The sequence below is a fragment of the Macrobrachium nipponense genome, chromosome 9, assembly GCF_015104395.2.
Source record: "Macrobrachium nipponense isolate FS-2020 chromosome 9, ASM1510439v2, whole genome shotgun sequence".
NCBI classification, from domain to species: Eukaryota; Metazoa; Arthropoda; class Malacostraca; order Decapoda; family Palaemonidae; genus Macrobrachium; species Macrobrachium nipponense.
The window spans coordinates 6,149,800-6,170,185 of record NC_061110.1 but is presented as its reverse complement, the minus strand read 5'-3'; the positions used below and the strand labels follow the sequence as shown (position 1 = coordinate 6,170,185).

At 35.5% G+C, this 20,386-nt stretch overlaps 1 long non-coding RNA gene across 2 annotated transcripts; it reads left to right on the top strand.

The window, feature by feature from the left end:
- Positions 1-5,648: 5,648 nt before the first annotated feature.
- LOC135218558 (uncharacterized) lies at positions 5,649-13,323 on the top strand. 2 transcript variants are annotated; one of them, XR_010315357.1, is made up of 5 exons: positions 5,649-5,957; positions 10,443-10,541; positions 10,814-10,922; positions 12,315-12,369; positions 12,601-13,323. It is a non-coding gene; the product is annotated as an uncharacterized LOC135218558 (long non-coding RNA). The 2 variants fall into 2 exon arrangements; XR_010315356.1 differs by lacking the exon at positions 12,315-12,369.
- The last annotated feature ends 7,063 nt before the right edge of the window (positions 13,324-20,386 follow it).

Here is a 20,386-nt window from a genome sequence, read left to right as displayed (position 1 = left end):
GGTATATACTCGGTGACATCTCAGGGGAAAATGCGTCCCAGAAACCGTACAACTTTGTTCGTCTGAGAATGATCCAATTCCGCGGTTACCGCCCCTCCCCATCTACCTCATCCAATACCCCCATTTGTGTTGGGAGGCTTCACTTTCCTTTATTCCCCACTGCTGCTAGATATTACTTCATTAGCCTGGTGTGCGGGAGTGATGTCGCCTCTTTTGTCATATTCATTTTTTTTTTTTAACCCTTCTCGAGTGATCTCTTTTTATTCTTTTCCTTCAATTTGGTTATCTCGTTTTGCTGAGAGAATTTTAGTTTTTAAGTCGAAATTATTGTTAATATTATTATTATCATTATTATTGTGGAATTCATTCTCCGTCATTTTTCTTTTCGTTGTTCTGAGTGTTGCTGTCTGTTCGTTCAGTTAATTTCTCATTGATTCCCCCCAACTTTGATTATTTAATCTAAAACATTTATGCATGAGAGAGAGAGAGAGAGAGAGAGAGAGAGAGAGAGAGAGAGAGAGAGAGAGAGGACTTTAACTTTTTATTGTAGTTGTGCTAATTATGTCCTTCTCTAAAGCATTACATATGAGAGAGAGAGAGAGAGAGAGAGAGTAATACTATTTCATCTTAACATTTACGCATGAGAGAGAGAGAGAGAGAGAGAGAGAGAGAGAGAGAGAGAGAGAGAATTATTTCCCACTCCCGAAAGCCGTCTCGTTTAATTCCTCCATTGCGAACTTCGAGTATAAGGCCCGAATCTACTTTCAGAGTAATTACTTTCCCTGGCCTTCGTTTGATTACTATTTTGGAGGGGGAGGGGGTCGGGGTAGGGGGTGCGCAGGGTATTTGCCCTAGACTTTATATCTAACTCTGAAAGGGAAATGAACAGAGAAGGGATATTTGCACAGGCAGTAAGTGAAGCTCGATTATAATATTGACAATAAAGGACTTTCTTGTTTTATGTACACTTTCAATGCTGACGAGAGATGGTCCTTTTTTTATTTATTTATTTTATTTTTAGCCTTCGAGAATAAAATTTAGTTTACGTCTTTCTGCTACAGCTATTGACCATTATTCTTTAACGAAATCTCTCATTAATCATCTACTAATTTATTAATTTGCTAAGTCATACTTTCTTCCTTTTCTCTCTTTATTTTATAAGTGATCTCTCCTTTCTGCATTTCCCATTGCCTTCTGTTACGACTTTCTAATGAATGCCACATTCATTGGAAGCTTGAATTTCAAGTCAATGGCCCGTATGGTGGGCTTCTTCCATATGAATAGGTTTCATCTTCTGACTAATAATAATAATAGAGTAGATCTTTGAATTCAAAGGGGCTCACGTCATATACACATCAAGACTAAAGTGATTCAGTACTTTGGTTCATTCGTAGCTGAGTATTGTCTGGTAAAGTTAACCTGAGAACCTTGAATTTCAAGTCAGTGGCCATTATGGTAGACTTGTGCCATATGAATAGGGTTCATCTTCTGACTAACAATAATAAAAATAATAATAATCTGATTCAAAGAGTGGCTGCAATTCTCTTCATAGACGTCATCTACGACATGTGGTAATGTGTTTTTGTGTATGTTTTTGTAAATGCATCGAGACAGGAGGAAAAAGCTAAAAGTTAAAACTGGCTAGCAATTTATCAACTGCAACGAAAGGTCACTTTATTTCGCCTTCTAAATGGAAGATGGATACCCAGTGAGTTAAAGGATTCTAAACTTTGATCATAATTTGGCGACAAACTCTGCCGAAGTTATATCCAGATGGGGGGGCCACAGCTGTGCCCCAATTTTCAACCAAGAAAGAGCCAAAGTAAAGTGATGAGAAAACACGAGTTCACTCGTCCACAGGGAAATGGCGGATCTATCAAGAGGAGCTGCTATGAGGTTGCATTTAATGTTCTCTCAATAGTCTCTCTCTCTCTCTCTCTCTCTCTCTCTCTCTCTCTTCTTCTTTCTCTTCTTCTTCTTCTTCTGAGACTGGGTTTTCAAACAGATGTTCTCTCTCTCTCTCTCTATCTATCTCGCTCTCTCTCTCTTCTTCTTTTTCTTCTTCGACTGAATGTTATGCTAACAGTGGTTCTCTCTCTCTCTCTCTCTCTCTCTCTCTCATCCTCCTCCAAATGAACATGTTTTCTCAATGAAAATAAGAGGTGCCATTTAATCATCACAAGATCTGAAGACTACGACCACCAGTAGTTTTATGCAAGCTTACATATCAAGGGATTCAAAGTCATTACCGTAAGAAAAATAATGAAATAACAAGAAAGGAAACATAAATCAATTACGCGCCATTTACACGCGTAATTAGCTAGCTCATCTGTCTAAAATTAATCCAAGAATAATATTAACTGATCGAGACTCGAGAACTTTTGTTTTGCTTTTCAAATTTTGTGGACGTTTCATTAAGAAGTTTTCGGAACTGCGCGATGTGAATATTCCCTTCGGGTGGTTATGTATATATTTTCTGTGTATTTATTGTCCGATCATTTGATATATTTCGGTCTCAACCCTTATTTGTACAAAAAGTGTCAAATGAATTTGAACGATGGATCGGTAAGGGGAAGAAATATTATTACTATTTTTTCTGAAGCCGTTAATCCATTTTTGTATGATAATCTAATGCTTTAATTTTTGGTAAACTCTCAGGTATCCAGAGTTCAATATTACTGTTAGAAAACCGAATAATTTGCCTTTCCTTTTCATGACGGTCTTTTCAACATAGCCATCATCAAAAGTTGCAAACAAAAGTGCCCTCATGCAACATATATCATAATTATAAACTGTCGTTTTTCCAATACAGAGCGGCATATTCAATGAACGCATAATTTGCATAATAGACATTTGCTGGGCCAATCTATATCGTTCCATTACCTGAAACAAAATATAACGAGCACAAAATTGTAAAATGATTAAGAGGAGAATTCAAGAGCTAATTAGTTCCGTGTAATGCATATTGATAGCCTATGCAGTTATTACTTGAAACTTACAATAATGAGCGTTCCCACATTACGTATTAGTGTATGACTGACTTGGATGTTTGTTGAAATTGCTTTGTGTGTTATTCATAATATATACTAGTATATTCTCGCGGGCGTGTGTGTGTGTATGTGCTTTTAAAAACATTGCGTATGCACGTTTAGAAATGAGACAGTAATTGCATTAAAAACCTTTTAAAATGTTTACAAGTCACATTCACCCCTACTTACCCCTGCCCTCTGCTTACCCCCTGCCTACTACTTACCCCCTGCCCTCTGCTTACCCCCTGCCTACTACTTACCCCTGCCCTCTGCTTACCCCCTGCTCCATGCTTATACCTGTTTCCTGCTTCCCTTCCCATTGATTTCCCCTACGCTGTCCCCCTCCCCCCACTTTACCCCTTCCCCTGAGTAACCCTTTCCCTGCTCCTTCCTCCTTCCCCCTGCTTTCCCCTCCTTTAGTTCCTCCTTTCTCCTGCTTTCCACTCACCTCTGCTTCTCTCACCCTCTACCTCTCCATCTACTGCTCCCATCCAGCTACCCCTTCCCCAAGCTTACCCCTACCCTCCGTCTCCTCCCCCACCCCCACCCCTCCTCCGTCAAAAAAAAAAAAAAAAAAAAAAAAAAAAAGGGCAAGAAAGGCCCTGGCAATTTGAGATAGATTCTGTGGATCTTATAAAAAAATCCAAAATGGATATTTTTTGGTTACTACAGGATAATTCCTCCGTCCAGGAATTTCAGTTCCTCCCCCAGCGTAGGAAACCTCTCGACAAGTGGAATGGGCATCTATCTCTCTGGGATAACTCCGCTCGATAAAGTGGAAAGTTTATTTATTTTTTTATTTATATATTTAAGACTATTATTACTTTTGTTTTCTAAGATTATTATTGTTGCTGAAATTTCACTACGACAGACTAGGAGCGTAACTATTAGGTTACAATAGAACACTCATTATCTTTTAGATTAACAAAATATTTTTATTTTTTTCCCAACTTAATTTATTTTTTATTCTTGCTTTGTAAGGAATGAAATCGTGTCATATATCAAGAATTCCAGATTAGTTGTATTTTGGGTAATTATTTCTATGGAAGTGTCTGGTAACTTCCGCCAGACTGCCAAACTGTGCTATGGAGACACAGATGCATATCACCGAGGGATTTAGTAGTAGGGTTTAGTGTGTATGTATATATATATATATATATAATATATATATATATATATATATATATATATATATATATATATATATATGTAGATATATATATATCATATATATATATATATATATATATATATATATATATATATATATATATATATATATATATATATATATATATACATGAGTATGTATGTGAGTATGTGAGTCTGCTTGTGTACACAAAAAAAAAGCAACACTGCTCACGCTCCCCCAAGCAACCCAAGGTTCAATATTTGACTGCTCACGCACAGCGGCCTGAAGAAGTCTCCTGCAAAGAATGGAAAATGCAGAAAAGTCAGGAGACGGGAACAAATGGCTCTTTTACCCGAAGGAAGTTGGATAATCCCGAATGAGTAATGGCGGACCAGAGTTCCAAAATCAGTTGAAATAAATCTTGCTCGTTCACGAATGTCGCGCTTATTAATGGTGGCGTGTTGAACCGAGCCAGTGGAAAGGAAATTGAAAAAAAAAAAAAAAAAAAAAAAAAAAAACTGACGAAATAACGATGCATGGAGAAACGCTTCCACTGTCATGTATGTGCACAGATATATTGGAAGATAAATCTGAACAGAGAGCTCTCGAGAATCCATACGATTCCCCTTTTAGTTTCCTGGAAAAGAAAACTATTGAGATGGTTTTTTCTGTCCGCTCTCAGATCTTAAAAACTACCGAAGCTGGATGGCTGCAAATTGGTATGTTGATCATCCACCCTCCAGTCGTCAAACATGCCAAATTGCAGCCCTCTAGCCTCTGTGGGTTTTTATTTTATTTAAGGTTAAATTTACCCATGATCGTGCTTTTTTTCCAGGTGATGTTTTGTAGGGTCGATTTGATAAAGGAAGATATGAGGCGTACGGTCACATTCCACAGCTGCAAAGCCTAGTGCAGTAGTATTGTCGATTGTTGTTATTGTCTTATGATTGTCAGTGGAATTGAATATAAGTTCTACAATGCGAAGATTGGAGGAGGAGGAGGAGGAGGAGGAGGGAGGGATGATACCTCCTCAACCCTCCTCTCTTCTTCTCAAGTCTCCTCCCTTACTGAGAAACTGGTCTGTCCACCCGGCGGGAACTTTCTATTATGATTTGAATTGTTATTTCGTACAGTGCATTATTATTATTATCATTATTAAGGGTAAAATACTAATTAAACGAACTAGTGTCATTATAGCATCACTGTCAGAAAGAAGTAATGGGTGCAGGTTTTCCTTGGGGGAAGGGAAAGCACTAGGAGGGTTGGGGGTTGGGGGGAAGGGGGTTGGTGTTGTGGGAATGAGCTAAAAATCACCCCCCCAAAAAAAAAAAAAAATAATAATGACGCCAAAAAAATAACAAATATGCGTACTTGCTTTTAAAGAAATAATGTAAACAAAGAAGTAAGCGATAAAGGAAAGAAGAAGAAAAAGATATAAATATTGGAAGAACCAAAATTCCCAACTGGCAACTCTGCTCTTTGTTCACACCTGGAACTTGAGAAGCACTAGCAGACAGTGACAGCCGCCATATTTCATTGTGATGTCCACGTAATCAAGTGAATTAATGCTATTTGGTTTTTTACGTGTGAAAGCCATCGTTTTGCTATTTTACTAACGGTTAGTCGTAATCACGGCAGTTTATTACAGTCGTTTATACTAGGTGTTGTCCAGAAAGAAGAACATTACAGCGAGAAAGAGCTTCTAAAAGGAAGTGTTGTCTGCTAAGGTCCCAACCAGTCAACAAGCTATATCCCAGGAGATTCGGAATTTCGTGGAAATAATCATTATCGGAAATGTAAGCATCTAATTGTAGTTTCTCTTGAGTTATTCAGAAGTAGGAATGTCTTAATTATCTGTTGTTAATTCATTTAAGGCGTTAACTTAGGCTAGCCTAACCTCTTCCACGACAGTAGCCTATGAAGTTTGCTACCGTGAGTGGTCAAGTCGTTACTTTTTATTATTATTATTATTATTATTATTATTATTATTATTATTATTATTATTATTGCACAGGCATTTTATTAGTTTTCTTGCGAATTTGCTGAAATTTTCATTAAACTGACAATGAGTAGTGTTAATAAAAGGTGTGTTAGGTTAAAGTAGAATCATTGCTGGGGAAATGTCAAAGTGAAAGGCTAGTCCACTTAAATAAGTATAACAATAAAGTATTACTTTAAACTACTATAACATTTTTGACTTAAAAGTATCATTTTCCCATGTTTTAATGTGTCATCTAAATGTGTCTGACATTTATTAATGAAGGCTATGCTAGATCCAGGTAATAACTCTGCGTCTGGCATTTCTTTAGAAATTACAGTTTCCTACAGTATTTGGGTTGCTTATTGAGAAGATACCGTAATTTTTTTGGGGTCGACTGTAATTAACACCCAGGGGCTGCTACTAAACACGGCGAAATACATTTGACGACCCAATCCCTAGTAGTTTTCATATTCGCAGGACTGTTCTTCGCAGTCCGTGCAGAGTTATTGCCTAGAATTACCTTATTATTATTATTATTATTATTATTATTATTATTATTATTATTATTATTATTATTATTTATTATTTGTATTATTTCTATTATTATGTATTATTATTATTATTATTAATTATTATTATTAATTATTAATTATTATTATTAATATTAATTATTATTATTAATTATTATTAATTAATTATTATTATTATTAGTTATTAATTATTAATTATTAATTATTAATATTAATTATTATTATTAATTATTATTATTAATTATTAATTATTAATTATTAATTATTATTAATTATTATTAATTATTATTACAATAGCTGTTTCAACGGCATTTACTTTATATAGAATCTTCTCAATTCTTCTTATTATCTTCTTCTCGTCAGCATGTAGCTGGTGTATTAAGTTTCCTAAGGACATGTAAAGATTTTCATTTGTCTTAGGTTTATTCCTCTAACGTGTCGACAGCGCACAGGCAGTCATCTATGAGAGTATGCAGTAAAGTGAATTAAGATACGTTTTACAAGTATTTATAGCATGCAAGGTCGTGTACAATCGGTATTGGCATGTATATACGGTGACCTTGAAACAGGACTTTCTTCCCACAACACAGCCCAAAGATAAGCGACAAGCTTTGGGTGCATCTTATCTAGTTTAACCACTGCAGGAGCTTATCTATACATTTCACAATCTAAAAAGTTTTGGTTGTATCTCAGTAATCCAAAAAATAGATTTGATAGTGCCAAAATATGATTGAATAATGTTGTACATGCTGTCGCAGGGGCTTGTACTCTATTGTCAAGGAATATAAGATGTACATATGCTTCAAGGTAGGTTGGTATTATTTCAGTTTCAACCATTATGGAAATCTATTATATTGATATTTTTCCCGAGTAAAGCACGTGATAACAAAACACTTCTTCTCAATACATTATTGTCGCTAATGCATACTTACAGAGAAAAAAAAAGATTAAGTTTTTACCTCGAATTTTTCCTAAGTCGGGAGAGGTGTTTCCTCTACGGTAATGTTTACTTTTAATGAGCCCTCTAACTTACTTTCTTACGCAAACAAAAGCAGTTCCAGTTACTCATTATTGGCTGAGAGGTGTGACATCGTTATGACGTCATGGGTTTCATAACCAATACGAATGACTTGAGTCGAAAACTAAGTTTCACTAGCATTTCAGCGGGAGTAATACAGTTACCTGTCTAGTGTCCACTGGTATCCTTGTTTGACGAATACTCGAATAATGAAGCAAAAAACGGCATTTTGTCTTCCTGTACCTATGGCAGAGGTAGTGGCTGGCCCTTCTGGCATTAATTTTGACAGACCTTCGATTTCCTACCGATTGTTTGCAGTGCAATGTGGTCGTCGGGTACCTGGCCACTTCCTACTTTAAGTTGCATGTCAGGGAACCTTGCAACGGCTTCACGTTTTCCCTCAAAGCACCAGCACATTTTTATCAACCAACAGTTTAAGGTAAGCTTCATTAATTTATAGAGTATATTATAATGGTGGTAGTATAACGATGTATACAGCAGTACCATCACTTTGGATTTGGTTTGATGGATGTTAGGTAGTGGCCTTAAGGGGGGGGTCCCCCCCGCTAGGCCTAGGTAGGGGTACAGGGCCCTAGGTAAGGTTAGGTGGTTGTATTAGGTTCGGTAGTGCCCCGAAAATCACTGTGGCCTTAAGGGGGGGTCGCAGGGGGCGGAGCCCCCCGCTAGGCCTAGGTAGGGGTACAGGGCCCTAGGTAAGGTTTGGTGGTTTGTGTATAGGTTCGGTAGTGCCCCGAAAATCACTGTGGCCTTAAGGGGGGGTCCGCAGGGGGGCGGAGCCCCCCCGCTAGGCCTAGGTAGGGAGTACAGGGCCCCTAGGTTAGGTTAGGTGGGTTTGTTAGGTTCTGTGGTGCCCTGAAAATTACTGTGGCTTTAAGGGGGGGTCGCTGGGGGGCCCTACCCCCCTCCCCCCGGTAGGCCTAGTTAGGGGTATGGGGGAGGGGTGCTGGAACATTAATTATTCATTTATTGCAAATATCATTCAATGCCCCAACATCACCCCCTCACCCCCTTCCCCCTCCCAAACCCCGGTTCCCAAAGGGTGTCCCCCATAATTGGTGGGATGAACTAGGGTATACATAGTAAATCTCTAAATCGGTTGGTTTGCAGTCAAAATAAACGTTAAATTCATTGAAACCACACTATTTCTGATGCAACAAATATATTTTTATTGCATTTTTCCAAATTTGGCTGAAACTAAAAATTTACCGGTAGATTTACTATGAACTTATATAAATTAAAATCTAACTAATGATTTTCTTGTATGTAGGAAGAGACAAAGGATGGTACAGTACTGTGTAGGATTTTGATATACAGTACAGCGTTTTACTATCCAAAAAAGATAATTTTATTATTTTGAAGTAAATGGGAGGGGGATGGTTAGCAATACTATACATTTTTTGAGGGAGTTTTGCAAGTCTCAAAATGTGACTCTTGTGGTCTTGGTGAACTATATTTTGATGATAGAGATAGTTAACTGCTTAGGATTGAGCTTTAGATAAATGAACTAAAACCATTAGTATTCTCTGCAGTTGATTTTGAAGGTTACTGAGGTTTGCCACTTTATTTGAAGGGTAGGCTCCACTTTGGAGGGGTGCCGATCGTAAAAATATTTGCCAAAAATACACTAATCAAGACAGGCTAATGAATTTATCAGGCATTATTAGCACTATAATAACGCATATTCTCTGTGAGTTTTATCTATCCTACAGGGAAAATAAATGATTTTAAGAAAAAAAAAAAAATGATTTTAAGAAAAAAAATGTACTGAAGGTCATTTGGTGATCGGTGAAAAACTACAGTCTTGAATAGAAATTCGGTCTGCCAGAATGTTGGTATATCCCATTGGAACATGCACATAAATTATTATCAAAATATGACAGTAAATAAGCACGTAACAACAAAAAAAAAGAGAGCAACAACTGAAGCGAAAGCGCAGCCGATAAATATGGAAATCGCAAATATAAAAAAAAAATAGTATAGTATCCCTCTAAATTGGTCAATGTCTTTTCTACGTTTTCTACGAGTAGTTTCATCTCAGAAAACCATTTTAGGGGTATCTAAACAAAAATTTTTCAAGTTTCTTGTCCTCAGAAAAAATAGCTTTTTTCGCTTTTTCTCTGGTTTGGTTTTTTCGGGGAAGGGGGATGGGGGTTTTTGGGGGGTTTTTTCTTTGATTGTCCTACATAATTATAATTTTTAGATGTTTTAGGCTATCAAGTGACATAATAACTACAATCTCTCAAAAGGTTTTGTCCCTAATCGAGGTTTGAATTTTTTATGAATATTTCTTCCTAACTATAGCCTTATTTTTCGGCGGGGCTTTTCGCTGAACTTGCCTGAAGTTGTTGCTCTTTCTTTTGTTTTGTTACGTGCTTACTTACTGTTCTATTTTGATAACTACTTTATGTGCATGTTCTAGGGGGATATACAAACATTCTGGCAGACGAATTTCTATTCAAGACTGTAGTTTCTCACCGATCATCAAATAACCTTCAAAACTAGGGGCCCTGAATTTCACATTTTTTTCATAAAATCATTTATTTTCCCTGTAGGATGATAAAACTCACAGCGAATATGCGTTATTATAGTGCAAATAATGCCTGATAAATTCATTAGCCTGTCTTGATTAGTGTATTTTTGGCAAATATTTTTACGATCTCTTACGATCGGCACCCCTCCAAAGTGGAGCCTACCCTGAAGGTGCCTGAAGGTTTCTACTTTTTAATTAAAGGTGTGGTTTCTTGTGACAGCATAATGATTGTAATGGTATGGACTCCAACTGCTTATACTCGTGGACCCTTTTTTATTGATGATTTACAGCTGCTGAAAAGTAAGTACAAGTGGCATTGTGTTAAAAGTTAACACATTTCTTCAAAGTGTACTTTTGGCTTTCGAATAATTGAGTTTGAAAAAACTTGGTGTTTCAGTGAGGTTAAATTGTTAATTTTTTTCTAATATTTTGTTGTTTATTATATAGTTGCTTGTGTGCAATTGGGTTGTAGATTACTAACTAAGCTAAATCTTTGTTCTCTGTGGTTTATTTTCAATGTTACTCTGGTGTCCATTTCGGTTTAAGGTGACAAAATCTACCTTTTTTTTCAGACCTACCCTTAAGTCGTCACCCTTTGGGGTTAATTCAAGCATGCCTCCCCAGTAGGAACTCTTTGTTTCCGGTCTTCAAGATGATTCAACCTTATTTGCTAAATCTCAGGTAAATTTATGCATGTTTGTGGTACAGATTACTATGGCCTTAAGCATAAACTACAATATACTATATAGATTATACAACTTGTTCATTTCTGTAATATATTGTTTAATGTTCCGTGGCTAGCTAGTAGTGGTCAGCATCCCCTACTGTCATTGATTTGCTGTGTTGTGAGAGCAATTATCAATGCTTTTATAAAGCATTGGTCGTGTTAAGTAAGTTGTTGCATTTAGTGTTCTCACGTCGGTTGGTCACTTCACAACCATGTTCTCAAACCTTGGAGTTTGCTGCAACATGTGAACTATAGCCTTCTGCAACAATAAATTGAAGTTATGTTAGGGTGAGTTCAGGTGCTATACTTGTAAAGTGTGTTAGAAAGGAAAGTTAGAATTCAGACAAGAGGGGGCACCCTCATCTCATCCTGATTGATTAGCATATGTTTGGTTTGTAAGTAGAGTTCAGGAGTAAATTCTTGAAATATGATATAGATGACCCAGAAGCTGACAGGTTTTACCCACTGCTAATTTTTGCATATCAGGTTTTGACTAGCCTTCCAAGATATAGGTTTTTCACCCTTTAACTTGCTCAAGTGTATAAAGAATATGATTGGTTTTTAACTCGTGGAACTGAATTTTACCTTGTGTTGATATAACCTAATTTTTCTGGGTATATTCAAGTGATAAATATTTTTTTAGAACTGTTTATTGAAGTGTTTCATTCAACTCCTGATGCTTGGAACTGTGTACTCAATTCCTTTTATTGACACTGTAGGAAATACTAGTCATATATGAAAACGGTCACTGACTATGCAAACTATATAGTACACTTACAGTCCTTCAGACCACTGTATGATGTCTGGAACTAGGGTAACTAACCGCTGCAGGCAAAAAAAACAAACGATATAGTGCAGAATTGAGGTTACCCCTTTGCACTTAAGTTGAGAATTGGCAGCAGCCACGGACATTTTGCTGACACAGTGCACCTTTGAGCATTGCCTTTCATTTGTCTGTTCTGTAGATGTTCTTGGTTTCTCCATCAATGCCTAACAGAATGGAAATTTTTCTTTATGGTTGTATGAAACATACTGAATTTCCATTGTCCACAGACCAAGTCAGAACTGTACAATTCATCTGCAATTGAAAATAAAACGAGGTCTTGTATCGAATCGATATGAAGTAATGTTTAAATGTCTGTGAATGTTTTTGTAACTATTGGAAATGTAATGTCATTCATGGCTATTTTTAGTTAGAAGGGAAATGCAACATTAAAGCCCTTTGAAACACTGAACCCACAAACCTTACAGGTAATTTATGCCAGAATGAGAGTACAGATCAAGGCTTCCCTCCCATTAGAATCTGTGTAATCACTCATAAGAGAAAATGTAATTCTCTTTTACAGTGAAGCAAACAGCTAACTGTTCCATTTTGGGTATTAAGCAGAACAATAACAAGAGGTATGTGTATTTCAGTCCTGTTCATTTTTGGTGTTTAAGAGATGTCCTTATACTATCTTATATGCAGAAAAATTTTTGGTTAGATAGATAATCACAGTATGTAAAAGATTGAAGGTTCTGGTCAGAACATAATTTATTAAGGCAAGGATATTTTAGGTGATTGCTTTTTTTGTTTTATGAAAAAGTGTCCACACCACAACGTGACTTTATAGTAGTAATTTTTCATTGCAGGTCACAGTTCTTACCCAGCAGCAACCCCCAAATCATAAATGAGTACATGAATAAATCCATTGAGTCACACTACAAGATTCTTTGGACTTAATTAGTGAACAACCCAGAGGGATTTATTCTGGAATAAGAATTGTGAATGGAAATACAGAGACACAAGATGAGTAAAGTGATGAACCGCACAATGCAGAGAACAATGTATCTGGGGCTAATGGTTACCAAAGGCAGTCTTGAATACCATATTTGTTGTGCTCGGCCCAGCGTATACATCCAGCTTGAATTTGCTCCTGGTCAATTCTCACATAGTAATCAGTCCATGTAGCCTATAAAGTGTTATTTGAAGTCTTTCCATTCGTTTTCTTATGTAATTTTCCAAACGTGAGGTTAGACCTCAGAAGTGCCCTCCATGTTATACCTAGTGTACGTTCTCCTTGACTTTTCATGTGGTTTCAGACCATCCCTCACCCTTACCTTCCTTTCCCATAATCCTAAACTTAGTTTTCATCTTGCCAGTCTTTCATCCTCTCAAACAACATTGTAAGATCTCCTTCTGATTTTGTTGTCAACACCAAGTCATCTACATGCAGAAGCTCCCTGGGGATTCTCTCTTCATTTTTGTGTAAACGTCCCTAGTTGTTGGGTTATTGTTTCTGCCACGATATTCACCCAAGTTTTCATATGATAATGCTAGCTACCAACACTTAACAAGTCCTCCTTTTGCCAGTTTCCTTTGTCCAGTTGCTCCCTTTCTAATTGCATTGTTATTGGTAGAACTCTGTTCGAAAATGCCTTCTCGAATTTTTCGTCTACATTGGATTTTGGTGGTCTGGGTACGTTTTGCACAATGCATAAAGCAGCTAAGCTTAGTTTGGACTTGAATTATATGCAAAGATAATTTTATTTTCTAAAAGCTAGACCCCAAGGGTTTTTGTTAGCCTTCCACAGGACCTGTTTCTTTCCTTATGTGCTGAAGTTATTTTGGTTGCATACCTTCTTTGTATTTTGACTCTTCTGGTATCCGCAAATTTAATCTGTTTGTTTGATACAATTTCCCCACCTCTGAATTGAAAGCAAGATCCTTTAGATCTTATCAATAGGTAAACATTGGTGACTCAATCATTTTCGTTGCTAAACTGCGTTGTGATAAACATGATAGTGATAGAACACACACCACACATACACACACACACACCCACCCACACCCACCCCCCATCCCTGGCCCCACGTTCCTTCTTTTGCTAATCTCGCGTCCTCAAAGAATACAGGTGTTAAGTCCCACTCAAAGAAGTAACTGTGATAAATAACCCCAATTGTCTTGTCCTCCTGACGCCTTGGCCTTAACAGTAAAACTAGGATATAAAATTGATGCATGTTATCAAGATAATGTTTGTAGTTGGCGTAACAGCACCCCCACATTGTTATTTTCAATGACCACTTCAGCTTTTGTGAATGAAAATTTGTTTTTGGACTTTTAAAGATTTATTTTTATTTTGTAAAATAAAAAAAAAAAAACAAATGGTCTTGTGTTTTACTTAGTTTGTTCAATTGTTAATTTTCTCTCTCTCTCTCTCTCTCCTCTTCAATATTTAGTGCGGAAGTAACGGAGAGAAGACTTTCGAACATATTTTTCCATAATATTTGTGAGGACAAAAAAAAAAAAAACCACCCCCTCCCCCCTCCATATCTCCCTCCCTCTCTCTCTCTCTCTCTCTCGATTCTCATCTCTCTCTTCCGATATCTCCAATCCTCTCTCTCTCCTCTCCTCCTCTCTTCAAATAATGACCAGTTTAAAGACGGTCGAATAAGCCAACGAAAAGTCACCAGAAGCATATGACTTTTCTTGGGAATAGGGTATTGAAAGTGTTGCAATTTGGGACAAAACGGATCCAATAGAAAGGTTTTTTGTTAGTTATGGATTAAACAATACTTAGGAAGGAATGGGCAGAAGTGAAAGTGCCTCAGATAGAGAATAGAAATATTTTTTAAAGAACGTTGGTAATGTCTATATGGACACTGTTCTATTTAAAGTCTGGTTTACCATATAGATAGAAAGGAATTGAATCTATCAGATACAAGAGACGAAATATTTGTTTAAAGAAATATAAAACTTGATAATAATCTATTTAGAAATTTTCCATTTAAAAATCGTTGGATAATATCTATTTAGAAATTTTCCATTTAGTGTTGTTTGTTTAGTATTAGAGAAAACAATAGTTTTAGTAATATATAAACTAGGTAATATCTACAGGGAACTGTCCATTTAAAAGTTTACAACTAGGATAAAAAAAAAATATGAAACTTGGTATATGTGGGAAAACTGTTTCCATTTAAGGGTGGGGTTTACATTTAGAAATAATTAATAGTTGTATGAAACTTTGGGTATTATCTAACAGGAAACTGTTCATTTAGTCATTTTACATCGAGAAAAGAATAGTAATATGTAACTTGGTAATGATGTTATGAAATCATCATTTTGAATATTTTTTGTTTACATACAAGAAAAATGCTAGTTTTAGAAATCCTAAGTCTAAGGCCCCCGTTCCCACACGGTCGAAGCTTTGGTCGACCTTTGGTCGGACGAACTTTGTTCCGATGTTGACGTCAGAAACGGGAGAAACTGAGAAAAGTCAGAACTTTGCCTGCGGGTTTTGTCCCTCTTTCTTCTGAACGTTCACATCGAACAAAGTAAGTCGATCTAAAGCTCGGCAGTGGTGGACGGGGCCACCATAGGGCAATGATCCTATATAGGAAACTGTCCATTGTGTTTTAGAGAAACAAATGTGTAGGAAATACTTAAAAGCTCCAAGTGATATCTAATAGCAAAGCGCTCCAGTTTAGTCTATTTATGTATAGGAAAAAATCGTCACTAAACTTGGTAATATCCTCATAGGAAACTCTCCGTTTCCTGTCTACATGTATCTATATTTGATAAGGGGATTTTTTTTTTTTTTGTTTTTGAAATTCCATGTGCAACCTTTCCATATCTATAGGAAAAAGGATTACATTTAGTCAGATCCAATAGGAAAAAAAAAAAGTTTTAGAAATTCCATATAAAACTTAATGTAATATGGGCAATCTCTCCATTTTAATGGTCTATATATATATATAGTTATATATCTATATATAATATATATATACTATATAGTATTATATAAAATATATATATATATTATATATCTATAACTATATATTATATAATATATAAGTAAATAAAATATTAATATATAGTATATATATATATATATGATTCGATATTATAGATTATTATATATTACTATATATATAGATAGATATAGATATATATATATATATTTCGAAATTAGTATATATATATATATTATAATATATATATACTATAGAAAAAAATAACAATCTAAAGCTTGGTAACTTACTATTGGAAAAACAGTCCAATTAATGTTTTTAGAGAAAAAACTTAGGTTTAGATATACCACATATAAACGCTTGATTGAAAATATGTTTATGGAAAAACTTTTTTTTTTATTATTTTATTTTATTTTAGATTATAAAAAAAAATAAACTTAGAAAATAACCAAATAAGCTTAGTAATATAGAAAAAACGGTATTAAGATTGGTTTGGTAAAGTGAAAACTAAATTAAGAAGTTCCAATTAAAGATTAGAAAGATTTCTATAAAAATACGGTTCTATTGATCGTAAAACAAATTAAATTCAATTCCAATTGTTAAAGAGAAAATAATCAAATACCATCTAAAGTTTAGTAATATCTATAGAAAACGTGTATTTTAGGTTGATTGTAAAAAGAAACTAAATTGAAAATGCTATATAAACAAGCTTAGCATTTATAGAAAAAGGTTGATCTTTAGATTGTTAAAGAAATAAAAATTAGGAAATTCCATTAAAATAAAGCTTAGTAAAATCTATAGAAAAACCTGTCTAATTTTAGATTGTAAAGAGAAACTAAATTAAGAAATTCCCATGTAAAAGCTTTGTAACTATCTACAGAAAAATATTTTAGATTGTTTTGTTGTAAAGAAGTAAGTTAGAAATTCCATATAAACGCTTTATAAATATTTATTTGAAAACCTGTTTAGATTGTTTGTAATAAACCCATAACGTTCCAGTATAAAGGAATCTTAGTGAATCTAAAAAATAAAAAAATGGAGATTTCGATTGCTTATATAATTGAGAGGAAGTTTGAGAAATCCATAAATCTGTCATATCTTACTAGAAACAACGGCCCACTTAGTTGTTCAAAGACGGTAAAGCTTTAAAACTTCCTATAAAAATTACGTCATACAAAACTGACCCTGTAGAAGATCATATGAATGTAATGACGTTCATAGGGTTTGAACGCTTCTATCAAGTCGTTCTAGGTTATGACGTCCTATTGATGACTTTAAAACAATTTTCAAATTGTGAAAAAAGAATAAAATCCAAATGAAATCTCTAGACGCTCTTTTATTTGGAATCCATAAACCTAATTTTATAGGGGGGTGGGTAGGTTACCCTCGTGATATTCCAAACATGGCATATGAATATATGGGTTGTTTTTTTTGTTTTTTGTCCCCCGAAGCCCAGTTACTAACAATGCCCTGAATGGGGGAAGCCCCCGAAGCAAGGAGGATTATTGTTCAGCCGGAGGTCCAGTTACAAACTCTGAGGGTGCGACTCAAGGGTGCTTAAGTTTTCTAAGCCTGACATCAGCTTGATTGGCCGAGCTGGGGAGAAAGCCTCTTATGAACTTTCTTCCTTGTTCTTTCCAAATTGTCGTTTTCTATGACCCCAGAAGAGGAATGCTATAGATACCCGCTTTCCAAAATGTCAAAGAAAACGTCAAGTACAGGACAGCCCAAGATGGGTGGGTGGTCAAGTGACCACAAAGGGACAAGCCTTGGTTGACGTTCTACTCATAGGCTGGTGATTTTCGTACGTAAGCCAATGCTTGCTGAACGGGTGGTGGCGTCTGCCTTAATAAACGTGGCATGAAAACCTCTTAGGACCATTTTTTGCTCAAATTTTCTGTACGGGAGCTAATGGCCCAACAAGAAATCCCCAATCCAGTTCTTCTATGAAGAAAACTTGAAAAATGGAATCCTACGGGTAGTAAAACATACATTCTGATATTCGTCTGCCTTTCGTTTTCAATGGGATTGAAGCTTTTCTTAACCAAAAGTTTTCTTCATTCATATTAACTTAAGTTTAGAAAAACGAGTCTTTGAGTTATCCCTCAATAGAAAACCATGAAATAAATAAGCAAGAATACACTTATAAGGGATTCAAACTTAGCTCGAATGGTAGTTAGGCATCATTAACTGTTATTGACGATAATCTTTACTTTAAGAGATTGTAGAAGAACGATCTAATATTAATTAATTAATACTTATCTGGCTATTTCTTTCCCCCTTTTCCTTTTCCAGGAGATAACTTCTTATAGAAAAGTTTAACTTCATTCTTTTCAATGGGGGTTTACTAATAACTTTAACTTAATAGATTTAAAAGGAGGCCTCACATTAGCTGTTTGACTTGATGCTTACTCCCCACTCTGACGTCAAATTTGATATCCAAATGCCAACATTGGTGGCAAAACTTTGGAGCTTTGTCGTGTTGCATAACGGTGTTACAAAACATCGATATTTCAATTTAGTACGGGCAATATTTGACATTTTTATTTCTTTGTTTGAATCCATACTGCAAAATGCCTGAAAATATGTCAAGGAAAAAGTATCTAATGTGACACCCAATCCACTGCATAAATGCTCTATAGAATGACTTCAAATCCCACTTGTTTAGTTTCCAAGCAAGGTTTCTAGTTGAATTGAAACTTTCCAATACTGGAAATTATCAATTTTCAAGGTAAAAGCTTCCAGAGTTTTTTTTATACCTCTACTTTTTGTGACAGCAGTTTTTTACTCATTAGGTACAATCTATTTTCAAAATTCAAAATTACATTTTTGTTTGCTGCATTCTCGATTTTATTAAGGTGCGTACTTTTATTTTATTTTCTATTTTTTTTCTTAAAAATTCCGCTGTCTAAAGTTATTCCAATTGTCATTTTTGATGGCTTAGGTTTTAATCGTGACATCTACCAATTTATTCATTCAGAAAAAAAAACATCTTTTAACATTGTTGCTTTTTTCAATTCATTTATCTCCTCAGAATTGGTTCCTTAATTGTACATAACAATGAAACGGATTTTCTAACAAAAATAAAAATATCAAATTAAATTTATTCTACTGGCAAATTACAATAGTCATCCTTTCAGTCCTTCAGGGTCGGTTACAACAAATCAATTACTTAAACAAACAAAGAGACAAGTCGTCTCTTCAAGAGCAATACAATGGACCCCAAAAACCCTTCAGGTGGAACAAGCGTGCCTTAAGGCAACCCCGTGCCCCCCCACCCCCCCCTAAAAAAAAAAAAAAAAAACCCAAAAAAAAAAAAAAAAAAAAAAAAAATCAAGGGAGGGCCGGACACCATTCAATGTAAGTGATTTTAGTCGGGTAAATGGTTCAGAGCGTGCAAAGCTAATTGTCCTCCTGTCCTGAGATTTCTTCCTCCCCCAGCCAGGAACAGCAGGTCTGGACTAACGTCAGCCTTCACCGTACACGTGGACCACCAGGCCAGTTTTAGGGCTCCGTGTGGTACGACTTACAAAATATCCAATCCCATTGTCAGGTAATTTGACTTAAGGCGTTTTGATGTTAGGTTTTGTCATAATGCCATCTTTCTGCTCAAGGTTTTAAGAATTCTTTGAAAAGCAGTTTTGGTCAACTGATCATCGAGAACAGGACTGGCAAGATTAAGTAAAAATCATTTTTCACATGGCTCACCAAAATTATTGATCATTATGAGTAACATTTTGTTTGTTGATTGATTTGAATGAGGGCCAAGTGGACTCTTTAAAAATTGCCTAAAAATTTGAAAATTGCTGTTTGATGGGGCATTATATACATATTATAATGAAACACATGACTTTCACACTACTAGAACTGAGCTACCAAGTTGCCAAAAACTGCAAACTTTGTACAGGACCTACAGGAATAATGGACATTGCCTTTTCATATGGGACCATTGTACGACAGGGTTGCCGTTCGCAACAATCAAACCAACCAGGAATAAAACTTATGCTAAAAAAAAAACTTTCTTTCATGAAGAGTTTACCCTTTCCTTTCAATTTGATACTTATACTTCAATATCTGCCTTTTTAAAACAATGGCCAAGTTTCAATAATATTTTTTTTTTTGGCCAATCTTTAGGATACCGTATCTTTGACCATATTTATCTTATTCTTGACCAGAAGTAGTAGTCATCTTTAAATACATAATTCTGAGGAGGAATACCAAACGTCTACTTTTCTTATTGTAGTTTGTATTATAAAAAACCGCTCAAGCTGAACATACCTTTATGGGAATGAAAAAACCAGGACACCTTTCTTGGCAAAACAAACAATCGTCCTGCATGGCCAACATTATTCTATAACCCATAGATCCCTCCATCGAATTTAGACATCAGTTTTTTATTACAAATATGCCAATCCAGAATAAAAATTAAAAAGCACTGCCGAGTGAAAAGAACAAAAACTAACTTTCTAGGTAAGTTCTCCACTTTCCAAGGCAAAACCAGCTCTTGGCTCTCATGCCAACAAATCTTTGTGGGCAAATGAAGCCCATTTTCTGTAAAAAAAAAAAAAACAAAAAAATACTCTAACCCACACTAACAAATCTAAACCGAAATCACCAACATAAGAAAAATGCTTGAACGACTTACTGACCAATAGGAAGCAAAGCTCGATTAATATTACTTAGCAAG